Raw genomic sequence first — 15,112 nt, 5'->3', positions numbered from 1 at the left:
AACTTAAAAGAGGCATTTTTGCTTTTAGAAAACTTTGCACATAATGCAAGTATTTATGTGACTCATATATTATAGGAGAAAAGTAAGGTGTTTTTTTCCTAGTTTAAGTTTTAGTGAAAAAATCTTACCTAAATCTCCCAGTATTTTTTTTTTAATTCCATACAGCTTTCTGGTGATCTCTGATAGGGAAATTACAAGAACAGTGACCTGAAATGATGCATAATGAGATAAAGTCATTTATTATATTTTACATTACTCTGACATTACTTTGCTTTGTTAATAGAATGGGATTCTTTGGCCTGTTATGCTAAAACAAAAAAAAAGATAATCAGGTAAAGTTGCGAATACAAATAGCAAATTTTTGGTTAAGAATATTAAGCAATTTTAGTCATACATGAAGTTGCATCTAAGACTATTTAGACTGCTAAAGAAAACTGAAAACAAAACCTGAGGCTAAGCCACTTATATGCTAAAACAGATGGAGAGCAAAAATTCTCTGTGCAAATTCATTAATTCAAATAAGGATGAACTGGTACCTTTTGATGGATAATGATCAGAAGAGAAGACTGCAAGAACAGAACAAAAGGAAATAAGTAAAAATATCAATCTTTGAAATCTTAAAATTACAGACACAAGACAAACATACTAGTGAACCCAGAAAGTACTGATCTGGTGGAAAATAAAACCAGAATTATAGAGAGATATCTCCTAGGATATCTGGTTTTGCCTTGAAGAAGATTTTGTCTGAACAGGAGTGGAAAAACTTTGTAGGCAGGAGATAAAACATGCCAGTAATCAGAAGTTAAACTAGATTGTGAAATAAAATGGATTAGAATTTGTGACAAAAGTAGTAATCAGCCTGGGAAACTGCAGTAAAAATGCTTAGACCTATATCCTTCTGAAAAAGCATTCTTAACTCTAAGTTTTGTTTCCATCTCACATGAAGCAGGTCCCCTGAGTTCCAAGAACCTAATTTTCCTTAGGAGAATTGTCATTTTGATTTATGCTTCAAGCACCTTGGAAGAAAAAAACCTCTGCCTTCTTACCACCAAAATTGTAAATGGATCTGGCTTGTGGTTCTCATTCAAGTTTATCTGCATTCTTTTCCCAACATAAATCACTGATTTTGCATTTGGATTGTGGAATGGAGAATACTGTATTCATTCATAACATTAAATTTCCACTTCTGATTATGTGGAAATTTACTTCTAAAAAGCAGCTGTTCTCAACTATTTTTCTATATAATTTTTCTTGGTCAGATTTGTTTTTTAAAGGATCCTCTCTTATTGATTTAATTAAATTGGAATAAACTCGAAAACAAGAGTTCTTCCATCAGTGACATAGCCCTCCTTGGCCTTATTAAACTAAATCTAGTAGACTGGTAAATCTGTGAAGATATTTACACAGGAGTGAATAAATATTTTTAATTAAAACATGACTTTACAACATCTAGCCCTAACAACAAATCACTATCTATTTAAATGTTTAGCAAAAAAGGAAAGCAGCATTTTACCATGTGAAAAGAGGTGTTGGTAACTAATTTTTAAATGTTTTGAAGGATTTAGGAGAAAATCAATCCAACAAAAATGAAAAATTGCCTTTAATGTACACTAACATGTCCATGTTATATCCTCACCCATTAATCACTTGGTGATATTTTGAGCTTTACAAGTACTGCTGCCAAGATTTTGGTCCCATATTCAGACCAATTCAGGAGCAGTTCAGTGTACAGATGCACAATTTCTTAGTGGTCCTAGAAAAAAAAGTTCCAGATCTGTAGCTGAATATAAAGACACTCTCCTCAAAACCTCTGGTCTTGAGCTCTGCCTACTGTGTTCTCTTGAGGAATACCAGAGGTTTGGTGCATCATCTGCCACACAAGTATTTCCCATATGAACAACTCTCCTGCTTTCATACCTGAAATTTAAGGCAGAAAAAATCCAATCCAGCCTGCCTCCTGAGTTATTTTTTCCTTGTTTATGATTACAACCAGAAAACTTGGATAGAGTTGAGTGTAGCCACTGAGTGCAGTCCTGAGTCTTGTTCATTTGCAAATATATTTGTATATGCATTTACTCTGTCTGTCTGTACATGTATTCTCAACACAGTTAAGAAAACACACTGCAATCAGGTTCACACATTCAGACCACATTATATATACATTGTTAGTGGCAATTTATTTTAAATGTATATGATATTCTGATTATGACTTTGTAAATTCAAACAATAAAATAGAAAAAAAACCCCACAGAAAATAATCCAAGTATTCCTGCATTTTAGGTCAGAGTTCTAGGGTGCTTTATTCTGTAAATTCATGAGAGGGAGGAATTCAGTGACAGGCCAAAGTCTTCAGGCCTTAATTAATGTCACGGTGATGATAGATCGGCACTGCACTCATTGCATTTCATACAAATGACTACACAAGCCACCTTTGTTATCTACTAACTGTTCTGTGGGAAGAAAAAAAGTCACCTACATGAAATTATAATCAAAAAGAAATGGTCTTAGACCATCATTTTCAAAGACACTTAAAGTGATAAATTTAAAGTGTTTACGATTTCAGTATTCTTTACATCTTGAAGTTGTAATGAAAACTTCAGCTGCAATATTTGCTTTCTTCTAGGCTATACCCTATCAGTTTATGAAATACCAGGTAATATTAATGGTGTTAAATTCCACTCCTATTTCTAATGTTTCTGTTAAAATCACATTGGTATTTATTTTAAGAAATGGCAGATAATACATTTGGTGGCTTCAGCTGGCAGATCTCTTACTCTTTCCATCACCCATCTGAACACTTAGCTGACAAACCACATCTCATTTTAGCTTTCATGCTTGTTAACTATCATTACTGGCAACACTTATTTACAACGAGATAAGTGATTTCTTTTTCTGTGAATCGTGGTCCATGGAGCATAACTGGTGTTTTCAAAAGATTTTTAATATAAATTTTAAGAGCATGTTAAAGCCATGTGATTTCAGGACAGGCTGATTATAAACTCAAGCTTATCTTGAAACCAAAGGTGTTATACTAGACCTCCACAGAACTGCATGTAGGAGTCTTTAATAATCTGAAATAATGTATTATGTCCTGATTTGGGTGGACCAAAAAAAAAAACCCAAAAAGCAAGCAAACAAACAAAAACCAAACCAAAAAAACCTAAACCAAGGGCTAGCCCATTTTTCCAACTGGGTAACATGTTTCAGGTATTTGTTGAATTTGCTGTCTAAATCTGAACGCAGACTTTAAAAGGAAGCAGAGATTCCTTCCTCCCTGCAGAGCTGGCACAGTGGAGCAAGGAACAGTCCTGGCTCAGTGGGGCAAGGAAGCACAGCTGGATTGGGGCTGAGGGAACCCAGCCATGTACATGCTTCAGGAGGGAAGCTGATCAGGAGCAGCTGAACTGCCTTGGATGCATTGCTGAGTGCAAAGTGTGGTGGGTCAGGAGCTGCTTGCCAGCTCCACTCATCAGTGGTGCTGTGGGAGCTGCTCCCTCCAGGAAAAGGGCAGGGATGCAGCTGGTGCTGGCTGTGCCACCTCTCCTGCCAACAGGACAGCACAGAGGGACCCACAGCCTCACCTGTGATAACAGACACTCATGTTTGTCAGGAGCTTCAGAAAATAAACTGTGTCACCTCTTTAGACAGCAACAACGTAATCTCCTGTTGAATTACAGAGGTCTTTTGTTTAATTCTTCAATCAATATGTTCATTCACAACTATATCTGACTCAGAACATAAGTAACTTATCATACTCCTCATGGAAATGTATTTCACATATGCAATATGTTCAATGTCAGTGATAAGCATTTAAAATTATCTGTTTTCACTTTGAAAACAGAACACTTTGGAATAGAAAATTGGAAGGAAAATTCATATCAAGTATTAGACCAAATCTCTCTGGATGGTAGTCAAAGAGGCAAGGTAGCCATTACAGCATCAGCCAGGAGTTTCAGAGGCTCAGAATCAGTAATTCCTCATGCTTTGCATTGGTCAAGGGGTCTGAGCATTAGCAGACTACTCCATAACCCTTTGTTATCTTGATTTTTCTATATATGAATCTTACTGGAGAAGGAGATTTTTTGCAATGTTTAGGATCTAAATCTAAGTTGGAAATCTCAAAAGTTTGCTATTACAATGCAAACATATAGTAATGGTGTTAAAATGAGTATCACAAATGTTTCATTCCTTTGTGTACGTGCCACAGGGGAAGAAAATATTACATCATCAAGTATGTAATGGAAGACCTGCCAGAAGGCTGTAAATTATACTGAAGTATAGAGCCACAGTTTTATCCTGCACACAAGTGCAGGAAGGAAATTCACACTTTCCATCAAACACACTACCCTGATCAACTTCACCAGCATATTTTTATACCCCATGTCTCTTAAAAAAAAAACCAAAACAACCAAAAAAACCCAACCACTCTATCTCCTGGCCCAGCATTCATAGACTGGCATAAAATCTGGGCTAGAATAAGTAAGGTCATTCCTGTATTTATTTCTTAAATAATCGTAATCTAGTGTAGGCCCAGTTCTGCAACATTTCTTCTGAGCTCTTTTTCACCCTGCACAAAAACAGAACAGTGTGTTCTGTCCATAGGGGCTGACAGTCATAAGCAAATAAAGCAGATAAGATGGGGCTAGATGACCAGGTCCCAGGAAGCATCAAGATAATGGTGTTAAATTGATAAGCAGCCCATGCTTAGCCAATTGCTCTCAAGCTTTTAAGCATCACAGTTTTTCCTTTATGAACACAGAGTGATGAAGGAGTGATCTGAGAGATGATAAGGAGACATTTTTGTCAGTGCTCAAGAAGGGGGGAGGGTTGTTCTAGAATATATTCATGCTTGAAAAAATAACAAGTGTAAAGTATAAAGGAAACTGGCACGAGAGGTGGATTGCAATCTGGGAGGGGGCAGCTTGACATGACCTGAGAACATGAGGAAAGGAAGAAAGCAGGGAAATGAAAACCAGCCCCTTCTGTGCAATGCAGTAGAGGAGAGTACCCTGCACACGGGCTGAGAACTTCTGCTATTATGGTACTTAAGGAAGGTGGAACTGAAAAACTGAGGAGGATGAGATAGATTATGGAATGATGGCCTGACACCAGCTGTTGTTCCAAGATGACAGTGAGACAGAGTAATCCATCCTGAACTAGGTAAAGTGTCTAGGAGAGGTGAAGGGTCTGTGGAGCTAAAGCTGAAGGAGAGGCCGCATTCCAGAGACAGCAAGGAGACAGAGAAAGAAAAACAGAAAACCGCGAGGTCAATCTGCCCCCGACCTAGGAATTCCTTCGATAAAGAAGAATTAGTGCTAAATGTCGCGTGGAATGAATATGTATGAACTTAATTTGAAACTGTATGCATATGCATTTGGAACGGGGGATAAAAAGGGGACTCAGAGTCTCCAGAGGTGCGCACGCCTTTTGGGAGGCTTGCGTCCGACGCGCGTCGTAATAAAGGCATACCGGGCTTTACAACTTTTACAAGTTGTGAAGTTTCTTCCTTTCTCCGCAAATCATTCTGGCGAGCCAGCCAGGAGATTCAGGAGATATTTTCCGTCTCCATCTCTGTCCCCGCAGGGGCGGGGGGGGACCGACGGACTCCTAGGCGCACCCCAGGATTTTCCTGGAGGAAGTTCCGCTCGCCTCGACTTGCCTCCTGCCGAGACAGACAAGAACCTGCTGGCCGCGGAGAAGGACACGGTATGTACTAGGGGCCCCTGGGGGGGGGGGAGGGAAGAACAAAGAAAGAACAAGAGAATTAACGACCCAGAGACGTCTGGGAATCAGCCGATAGAGCGGCCGATAGAGCGGCCGATAGAGCGGCCGTATTAGAGACGGGGTTCGTTCCATCGTCGTCCTGATAGAGCAGGACTGCCAGCGGCTCCGGAGTAAGCTAGCTGCAGCTGATAGAGCGGCTGTATTAGAGACGGGGTTCGTCCCATCGTCGTCCTGATAGAGCAGGACTGCCAGCGGCTCCGGGTGTAAGCCAGGTGAACCCGTGTATGCGTGTATTAGAATTCAGATTCTGATGGGGCAGAGCTGAATTCGCGTATGTTTCTTCTGTTTGTGCGTGTGTGAGTAGTGTCCGGACACTGTGTTGCTGTGTGTTGCATTGTGTGATCAGCGCGCTGTATTTGTAAGTTGTGTAAGTGTATAAAGTGTATGATATATAGAGAGCAGGCTGTGCGGGGGGGCGAAAGTTCTGCCCGCCGCTTGAGAGGTTGAGTAAACACCGGCCGAAGCAGGCTGTGCAGGGGCGGGGAGCACCCGACGGAGAAAACAGAGAGAACTGTGAAAAGCGTGCGCGAGGGCGTTTTTTTGAGTAAAAGTGGTAAATTGTGGTGTAAGTTGTGCGTGCTTTCACCGTGGCTAGACGAACCCGAGGGGTTCCTCTGCCTCAGTAGTTTGGACTCGACCCTTGAGAGTTCGTGAATCCGGTGAATTTTTGGATAAATAGAGGAGACGAACGAGTTCACTTAGAGAGACTCTACCGGACTTCAGCTGGCATTCTTGTAAGTCTGGACTGGAAACAGCCTGCCGTAGAAAATTTAGAGCTCCCTGTAATAAATGGAATAGCTTGCTTTTGCGGGAAATTTCGAGTAACCTTTGGCGCATCAAGAGGCTGGCACGCTGCGTGGGTATTATTACAGTGCGTAGTTTGTGGGAAACGCTGGTATTGTTGTTCTAGCAGGCGACGGGGCACGTGCCCCAGGTGTAAACGAGAGGTTCCTGATCAAGCTGATTCAGAGCCTAAGATCTTAAAACTTGTGTGTGAGAAATCACATCTGGTACCTGCCACTTGGGGTGTGTGGGAGGAGGACTGGGAAGCTACTGTGAAGTCCTGTGAAAAGAGGTTTGGGTGGAAGCGAGACAGAGCAAGAAGGAGATAATGAGAACTAACCAGAGTAAGGAAGTTCCGCAGGCCAGCCCCTTAGAGTGCATCTTGGCCCACTAGAAGGAAATCACTAGCCGGGGGGGCTCTGAAAATAAAAAGGATCTAATCCAGTATTGCACACGCTGGTGGCCCTTATATAGGCTAGAGGACGGGGCAAAGTAACCACCCACTAGAACCCTAGACTATAATACTTTACTGCAGTTAATGTTGTTTCTAAGACGGGAGGGTAAATAGAATGAGGTCTCGTATGCTGATATGTTTTTTGTTTTAAGAAACCACCAAGAGTGGCAGAGGGACTGTGGGATTAAGGCACCCTCAGACCCACTGGTCTTGGCCCTTGAAAGGGATAACAAGGCAAAGAGAGGGCAAATCAAACGCTGCTGTTCAGCATGCAGTATAGGACAACAGTGTATGAGATCAGATAAGGTCTATTGTTCTGAGGAGCAAGAACGAGACACATTTGAGTGGGTGAAACATCCTCCAGCTCCTCCCCAAAGAGGAATGGTTAGGGAAGTCGAAGCTGATGCTGAAGATGAAGAAGAAGGAAGCCTCCCCAAAAGGGAGGAGGAGGACTCAGGTGGGGAAGGCACATCTACTAGATCCCACCCCATCCGTGGGAGTCCAATTGCATCTAGGACTAGGAGGCAAGTAGTGCTACAGGCCCCTCTGCGACAGGCAGTGGGGCCAGAAGGGGGTAGATTAATGATTAAAGTGCCATTTACCACCCTTGATTTAGAAGCATGGGAAAGGGTTGCGAGGAATTACCGTGTTGACCCGATACTCACTGCCAAACGCCTAAGGTATGTTATCAAACAGCACAACCCAGACTGGGCTGACATCCAGCTACTACTGGATGCTTTCACTGAGACAGAGAAGCAGCTGATCTTAAAGACAGCTAAGAATTTGGCGGAAGATTACTGTAAAGCCACCCAGCTAGATGTAAAACAACATTTCCCCCTCCAAGACCCAGAATGGGACCCTAATGTGTCGGCAGAAGTAAAGAAATTAACAGAGTATCAAGAGTAGATAGTAACAGGAGTGGAAAGAGCTATTCCAAAAACCATAAACTGGTCTGCCTTATATTCACTTAAGCAGAGACCTTCTGAGACTCCATCTGAATTTCTAGAGCGTTTAAGGGATACCATGCGTCGTCATACATCATTAGATCCGGAGTCTGAGATAGGGATAAACCAACTAGTTAATTCATTTTTGGGGCAGTCTGCTGGAGATATCAGACGTAAACTTCAGAAGATTCGGGGAGCAGACGCGAGAAATCTTGAAGCCTTGTTAGAAGAAGCCTGGAGAGTATTTAGTAACCAGGAAGAAGGATATAAACGGGGAATGAAAAGGTTGGTGGCGGTGGTACAGGAAGAAAGGCAGAAGAAACACAACCAGGGCCCACCGAGACAAGGACCACCTCGGTTGGGCAGGGACCAGTGTGCAATCTGCAAAAGAATTGGTCACTGGAAAGACCAATGCCCAGAACGAAGAAGGAGTGACCAACAGATGGCTGCACACGTACAAAACAACTGAAGAGGACCGGGGGATCCTGCCCCAGCGGATCCACTGGTTATAACAATGAGGCTGGGGGAAGAAGAGAAAAGGGTAGAATTTTTAGTTGACACAGGAGCTACATATTCAGTCCTAAATAAAGCCTTAGTGCCTGTGGAAAATGATTATGTTGTAGTACAGGGGGCAACTGGCCAGTCTGAAAGGGCATATTTTTGCAAACCTTTGAAGTACAAATTGGGAAAACAATGGGGTATTCATAAGTTCTTATACATGCCTAATTCACCAAGAGCACTCTTGGGGAGAGATTTATTAGAACAATTACAAGCCACCATCATATTCAAGAATAGGGAAATTACTCTGGAGGTGAATGATCAAAAGTACATAGAGGCACTAAGTTTAACTCTGACTGCTACTGGCATTAAAGAAGAAATTGATGAGGAAATATTAAGTCAGGTATTTCCCGGGGTGTGGGCCTCTGATGTGCCAGGAAGGGCAAAAAATGCCTCTCCCATAGTAATCAAACTCAAGGAAGGAGCGCAGCCAGTGAGAATCAAGCAGTACCCCCTAAGGAAAGAGGACAGGGAGAGAATCAGCTCAATAATCGAAAATTTTCTGCAACTAGGATTGCTGAAGGAATGCCAATCTGATTTTAATACTCCCATCCTGCCTGTTCGAAAATCTGATGGGACATACCAGATAGTACAAGATTTAAGGGCTATCAATAAAATAACAGAAGATCTGTATCCGGTTGTAGCCAATCCATACACTTTATTAACTTGCTTAACACCTGAGCTAACCTGGTTCACTGTTCTAGATTTAAAGGATGCCTTCTTTTGCCTCCCCATCCATGAAGCCAGCCAAAAATTCTTTGCATTTGAATGAGAAAGCCCTAAAAGTGGGCGCAAAACCCAGCTCACATGAACCAGACTACCACAAGGTTGGAAAAATTCCCCCACCCTGTTCGGAGAACAACTTGCAAAGGATCTGGAATCCTGGGAAGCCCCACAGAAAGAAGGGAGGCTTTTGCAGTATGTTGATGACCTTCTACTGGCCACTCAGACAAGGGAAGCATGTGTGGCCTGGACGGTAAGCCTTTTGAATTTCCTAGGACTCCAAGGATACAGAGTATCCAAGAAAAAAGCACAGATAGTGAAACAGAAAGTAGTCTACCTGGAGTACGAGGTGAGTGCTGGGCAACGGACTTTAGGGCAGGCTCGCAAGGAAGCCATATGCCAAACCCCAAAACCCCAGACCATAAAGGAACTCCGAACGTTCCTAGGCATGGCAGGGTGGTGCCGGCTGTGGGTCTATAATTATAGACTACTCGTCAGACCCCTCTATGCTCTTATTGCCAATGGAAACAGAGATCTCCAGTGGACGAAAGAAGCAACACGAGCCTTTCACCAGCTAAAAGATGCCCTCATGTCAGCTCCAGCTTTGGGACTTCCAGATGTGAGTAAACCATTTTTCCTATTTTCCCATGAGAAGCAGGGAATTGCCCTGAGAATACTGGCTCAAGACTTGGGTCCATACCGAAGGGCAGTCGCTTACCTCTCTAAGCAACTAGATGCAACAGCCAAAAGATGGCCAGGTTGCCTCAGAGCTGTAGCAGCAGTTGTGCTGAACATCCAAGAGGCACGCAAGTTTACCCTGGGACAAAAAATGACTGTGCTAGTGTCCCATACAGTGTCCGCAGTACTGGAAGTAAAGGGTAGCCACTGGCTTTCACCGCAGAAGTTTCTGAAATACCAGGCCATTATGGTGGAGCAAGATGATGTAGAGATCGTGGTGACTAACATTGTCAACCCAGCTTCTTTTCTCAGTAGAAACCAAGGAGAGGCAGTACACCACGATTGCCTAGAGACCATTGAAGCTACCTACTCCAGCCGCCCGGACTTAAAGGATACCCCCCTGGACGACGCAGAAACCTGGTTCACTGATGAGAGCAGCTACGTTGCTGATGGGAAGCGATATGCTAGATATGCAGTGACCACCTATAAAGAGGTAATCGAGTCTAGACCCTTACCAACAGGCACCTCCGCGCAGAAGGCCGAGATAATTGCCCTGACCCGTGCCTTGGAAAGGGCAAAAGAGAGGAGAATAAACATCTACACAGACTCGAGGTATGCATTCGGAGTTGTACATGCACATGGGGCCATCTAGAAGGAGAGGGGGCTGCTGACCTCACAGAGAAAGAACATCAAACATGCACAAGAAATAATCCAGCTGCTAGAAGCAGTTCAACTGCCTGAAAAGGTAGCAATTATGCACATTAAGGCACACCAAAAAGTGAGCTCAGAATTAGAAGAAGGAAATGAGCTGGCAGATAGAGAAGCAAAAGAAGCAGCAAAAAGAGAGGTAGCTACTGAAAGAGTCCTTATCCCAGACAGACAAATCTCCCTTGAAGGTAAGCCAGAATATAGCAAGAGAGATAAGAAATTAATTGAAGATCAAAAAGAGACATATAGCCAAGAAGGGTGGGCTACCATTGAAAAGAAACTGGTAATCCCTTCCCATTTGTTGTGGTCATTAGTAAGAGAAGAACACCAGAAAACACACTAGAGAATAAATGCCCTATACACATACCTGATTGAGAAGATTGTTGCTAAAAATTTATATGCCACTATTACTCAGGTAACTCGACAGTGTGATCTTTGCCTCCAGACTAATCCCAAAAATATCCCCAGGCCGAAACTTAGTCAGATTGGGAGGGGCCATGGGCCTAGACAACAGTGGCAAATTGACTTTTCAGAACTCCCAAGGAAAGGGGGGTATCGATATTTGTTAGTATTGACAGATACATTTTCAGAGTGGCCAGAAGCGTTCCCCACCAGAACTGTCAAAGCTAGAGAAGTGACCAGGGTGTTATTACAAGAGATAATACCGCGCTTTGGAGTTCCAGCCACAATGTCCTCAGATAGAAGATCACATTTCATTTCCAAAATAGTGCAACAAATTAGTAGCCATCTGGGCATAGACTGAGAGCTCCACACCCCATACCACCCCCAATCAAGTGGTCAGGTAGAGAAAATGAATCATTTGATTAAACAGCAAATCATAAGACTGGGGCAAGAAGCAAATCTGCCCTGGCCCCAAGCTCTTCCACTAGCACTATTGCGAATTCGAACTAAACCTCGAGCTAAAGAAAAGTTAAGCCCTTTTGAAATACTCTATGAGAGACCATATGAAATACAAAAGAGAATGTCCACCCACATTAGAGAGGTGACATTAGCCACCTACATGGTGGCCTTAAACAAACAGCTCAGAGAAATTGAAAAACATGTGGCAAGAACTCGGAGCCGGGAGTTAGATGGGCCAGTACATAACATACAGCCTAGAGATTATGTATATGTTAAGTCTCTTACAGAAAAAACTTTGGAACCGCAGTGAGAAGGACCGTTCCAAGTGCTTCTCACCACCTTCACTGCAATCAAAATCAAGGAGCAGAACGCCTAGATTCATCACTCCCAGGTGAAGAAGGCCCAGAGACCCCTTGAGGAGTGACTCCAGGAGACAATGAACTGAGACTAAAACTTACTTGGGCAAAATGAGTAAATTGCGGTGGGGAGTAGCTCACGTTTTAGTTTGTAAGATCATTTTGTGTATAATCATGACTGAAGTTTTAGAACTTGAGAGTACCTTTATTCAGAGCAATGTTAAATGGCCTTGGTCCCGGGCGTTTAATCAGTATACTAGATCCATGAGAGAACTTTCTGAGAATTTAAACCTGTCCATTGTAGTAATTCATGGAGATCAAGTATATGAGGGGCAGGAATGGCAGGAACAGAAACTATAGACACTTCAAGAGATTAGAAGAGAAGAAATCAAGGTAGGGTGCCAGATGACAAATAGGACAACCCATAAGAAACCAAATGAAATTAGTGTCTCAATTTCTCCTGATGAATATGAACGCCAGGAAATCTGTGATAGCCTAAATGAATCAGACTGCTGGTGTAATTTCACCTTAATACAGCCTGTGGAAATAACTTGCCTTTGGGCACAGGAAGATATTGAGCTTTCATTTAAATTCAAAATAGACACTACACCTTTCACCACAGCAGGACCCTACACAGCCCACACCAAGACCCAAATAATTCAGACCCAACCCAAACTTGAACCCGAGTTGTATGGAGTTAGCCCCTACGTAGTAAAGAATGTGAGTGAACAACAACTATTGTTCAATCCAGAATAGTCTCTCAAACGTGTGGAGCTGATAATGCAAATTAACATCTCAAAAATCCAACCAGTCTGCTCCTCCTTCCTGAAAACTTCCTTTGAGAGCTGGACAACATGGCTGCAAAAACAGACATACCTCAAGAGCAGAATGAGAAGGGATCTAACTAGCCTATTAGGGACAAGATTAAGAGTTTTGAATAGAATTGATTCAGAGATACTGATGAATAAACTGATCACTGCAGCAGGCAGCCTAACAAAATTGAGGCAACCCTTACAATCATCTCTGTTAGCATTAAGAACTAGCCAGTAGCAGATTTCAAAAGTACTGTCAAAATGAGAAACGACCGGGGACCAAGACCACAGGTTAATAACAGAAGCACTTGGTGCAGTCCAAGACAATGTGTCTTTAGCTCTCAGTTGTATACAAGCACAGTTATGAGTGCAGGCAACAGCAGCTCTGATCATACGAGAAGGGAATGAAAGTAATTTTCCAGCTGAAATTCGAAAGATTGTGTGAGATAATGCTATCGATTTTGAAAGGAAGTTCCAGTCTTGGTGGACTATGGTGAATTTCACCTATGATCCCGTTTATAATGTAGCAACTGCCTTTGTGCTTACCATACGTAATGCCACAGTTTTTGTTATCCATCCCATCATTGCCCTAGGGTTAAACCATGAAAAAACAATACTCTATCCTTCAGAACATAGAGTGTGAGCACGAAAGGTGAATGAAAAGTGGCAGACAGTAAATGTAGAGTCCTGCATTACTAGAGAACAGATGAGATTCATTTGTGAGAGCAACACTATTAATGCTCAGGACGTGTGCCTGGACACTGAACAGAGTATTTGTCACTTTGAAGTTCATCCAGTCACCGACCAGAAAACTGTGCTTGTATATACTGGGAATGGATGTGTGTGTCTGAAGACTGCCTGTGCTGCAGTAAAAGTTGATAGCAATAATGTTGTTCTGTCTAGTAGAAATCATTCTAACTTTTGTATTTGTAATTTTGTTGAGATTACCGGGTGTGATTTTTCGTACTTGGCCCCAGTGACATCCCACCAGCTGATTCAGGCTAATTACACGATGTATCACAGACTACTACCTACCCCTATTGGGATGAACCTTACATTAGTAAAACAATTAATTAAACACCAAGACCTATTAGAAATCTTGAAAGAAATTCAGGAGAGTAGAAAGAAAACATTAATTACTGTCCAACATGATACAAAAGAGATAACCAGAGTTCTACAGAGAATAAGACAAGATATGACTCATCACTGGTGAGATGTGATCTTTGGATAGTCACCAACTGCGAATGGAGTCCTTAATAAGTTGTGTCACCCCATTGTAGTTTTATTAATATTAGTTGAGATAAGCTTAAGATTGTCTATTATATTGTTAATTTAAAACTGTAAGATGCTACAACAAATAGCTGTACTCACCTCTTTGTCAAATGCACATAGTAAAGCGCTAAAAGACACTTATTGTCATAGAAATTTTCCTTAAGTAAAAGAATTTACTTATTTCCTAGGAAAGGGGGGAATGAGACAGAGTAATCCATCCTGAACTAGGTAAAGTGTCTAGGAGAGGTGAAGGGTCTGTGGAGCTAAAGCTGAAGGAGAGGCCGCATTCCAGAGACAGCAAGGAGACAGAGAAAGAAAAACAGAAAACCGCGAGGTCAATCTGCCCCCGACCTAGGAATTCCTTCGATAAAGAAGAATTAGTGCTAAATGTCGCGTAGAATGAATATGTATGAACTTAATTTGAAACTGTATGCATATGCATTTAGAACGGGAGATAAAAAGGAGACTCAGAGTCTCCAGAGGTGCGCACGCCTTTTGAGAAGCTTGCGTCCGACGCGCGTCGTAATAAAGGCATACCAGGCTTTACAACTTTTACAAGTTGTGAAGTTTCTTCCTTTCTCCGCAAATCAACAGCAGGTGTCTATTTGTAACCACAACCCCAGGGCTTTATAACACAGGAGTGTGACAATATATTTCCCAGTCTCTTAAATCTTCAAAATTTGATGTTTCCAATAGTTGAAGCAGCAGAGTTGCTGCTGCCTCTTTAGTTTGTGCAAGTCCCTTTACTGGAGAAGAGTTTGTTTCTAAAGCAAGACAAAACCTCTTCAGGATGTGATAACTCAGCATGGAAAGTTGCTCAGCAAACAAGCCTTGAAAGCCACAATTGCAGATTTGGTTTTTGCAGAGTATCTCAGAGCCATGACTGACTATGGCTGTAACACTTTCCCTTGGTACCTGCAGCCAGTAACTCTGGCTGTAACACTAATGGAATTACCAGACTTCAAGCAGGTGTCAAGGGAGGTCTAAAACAGATTTTTGTGACTTTTCCCCTTGGGTGGAATTAAGGTATTGAATACAAGAGACACAGAAATGAGCTAGACTTGATCTGAAAACTTTTACAGACCTACAGCTTTACTATTGACTTCAACAAAAGTTGCCACCACCTTAAGAGTGATGAATGTGTAGGCGACTAAAGCTGTCTGCAGCCCACACAGTCTC

This window comes from Zonotrichia albicollis, chromosome 5, assembly GCF_047830755.1.
Source record: "Zonotrichia albicollis isolate bZonAlb1 chromosome 5, bZonAlb1.hap1, whole genome shotgun sequence".
Lineage (NCBI taxonomy): Eukaryota > Metazoa > Chordata > Aves > Passeriformes > Passerellidae > Zonotrichia > Zonotrichia albicollis.
The sequence above is the reverse complement of the archived record's forward strand: the minus strand, read 5'-3'. Positions refer to the sequence as shown.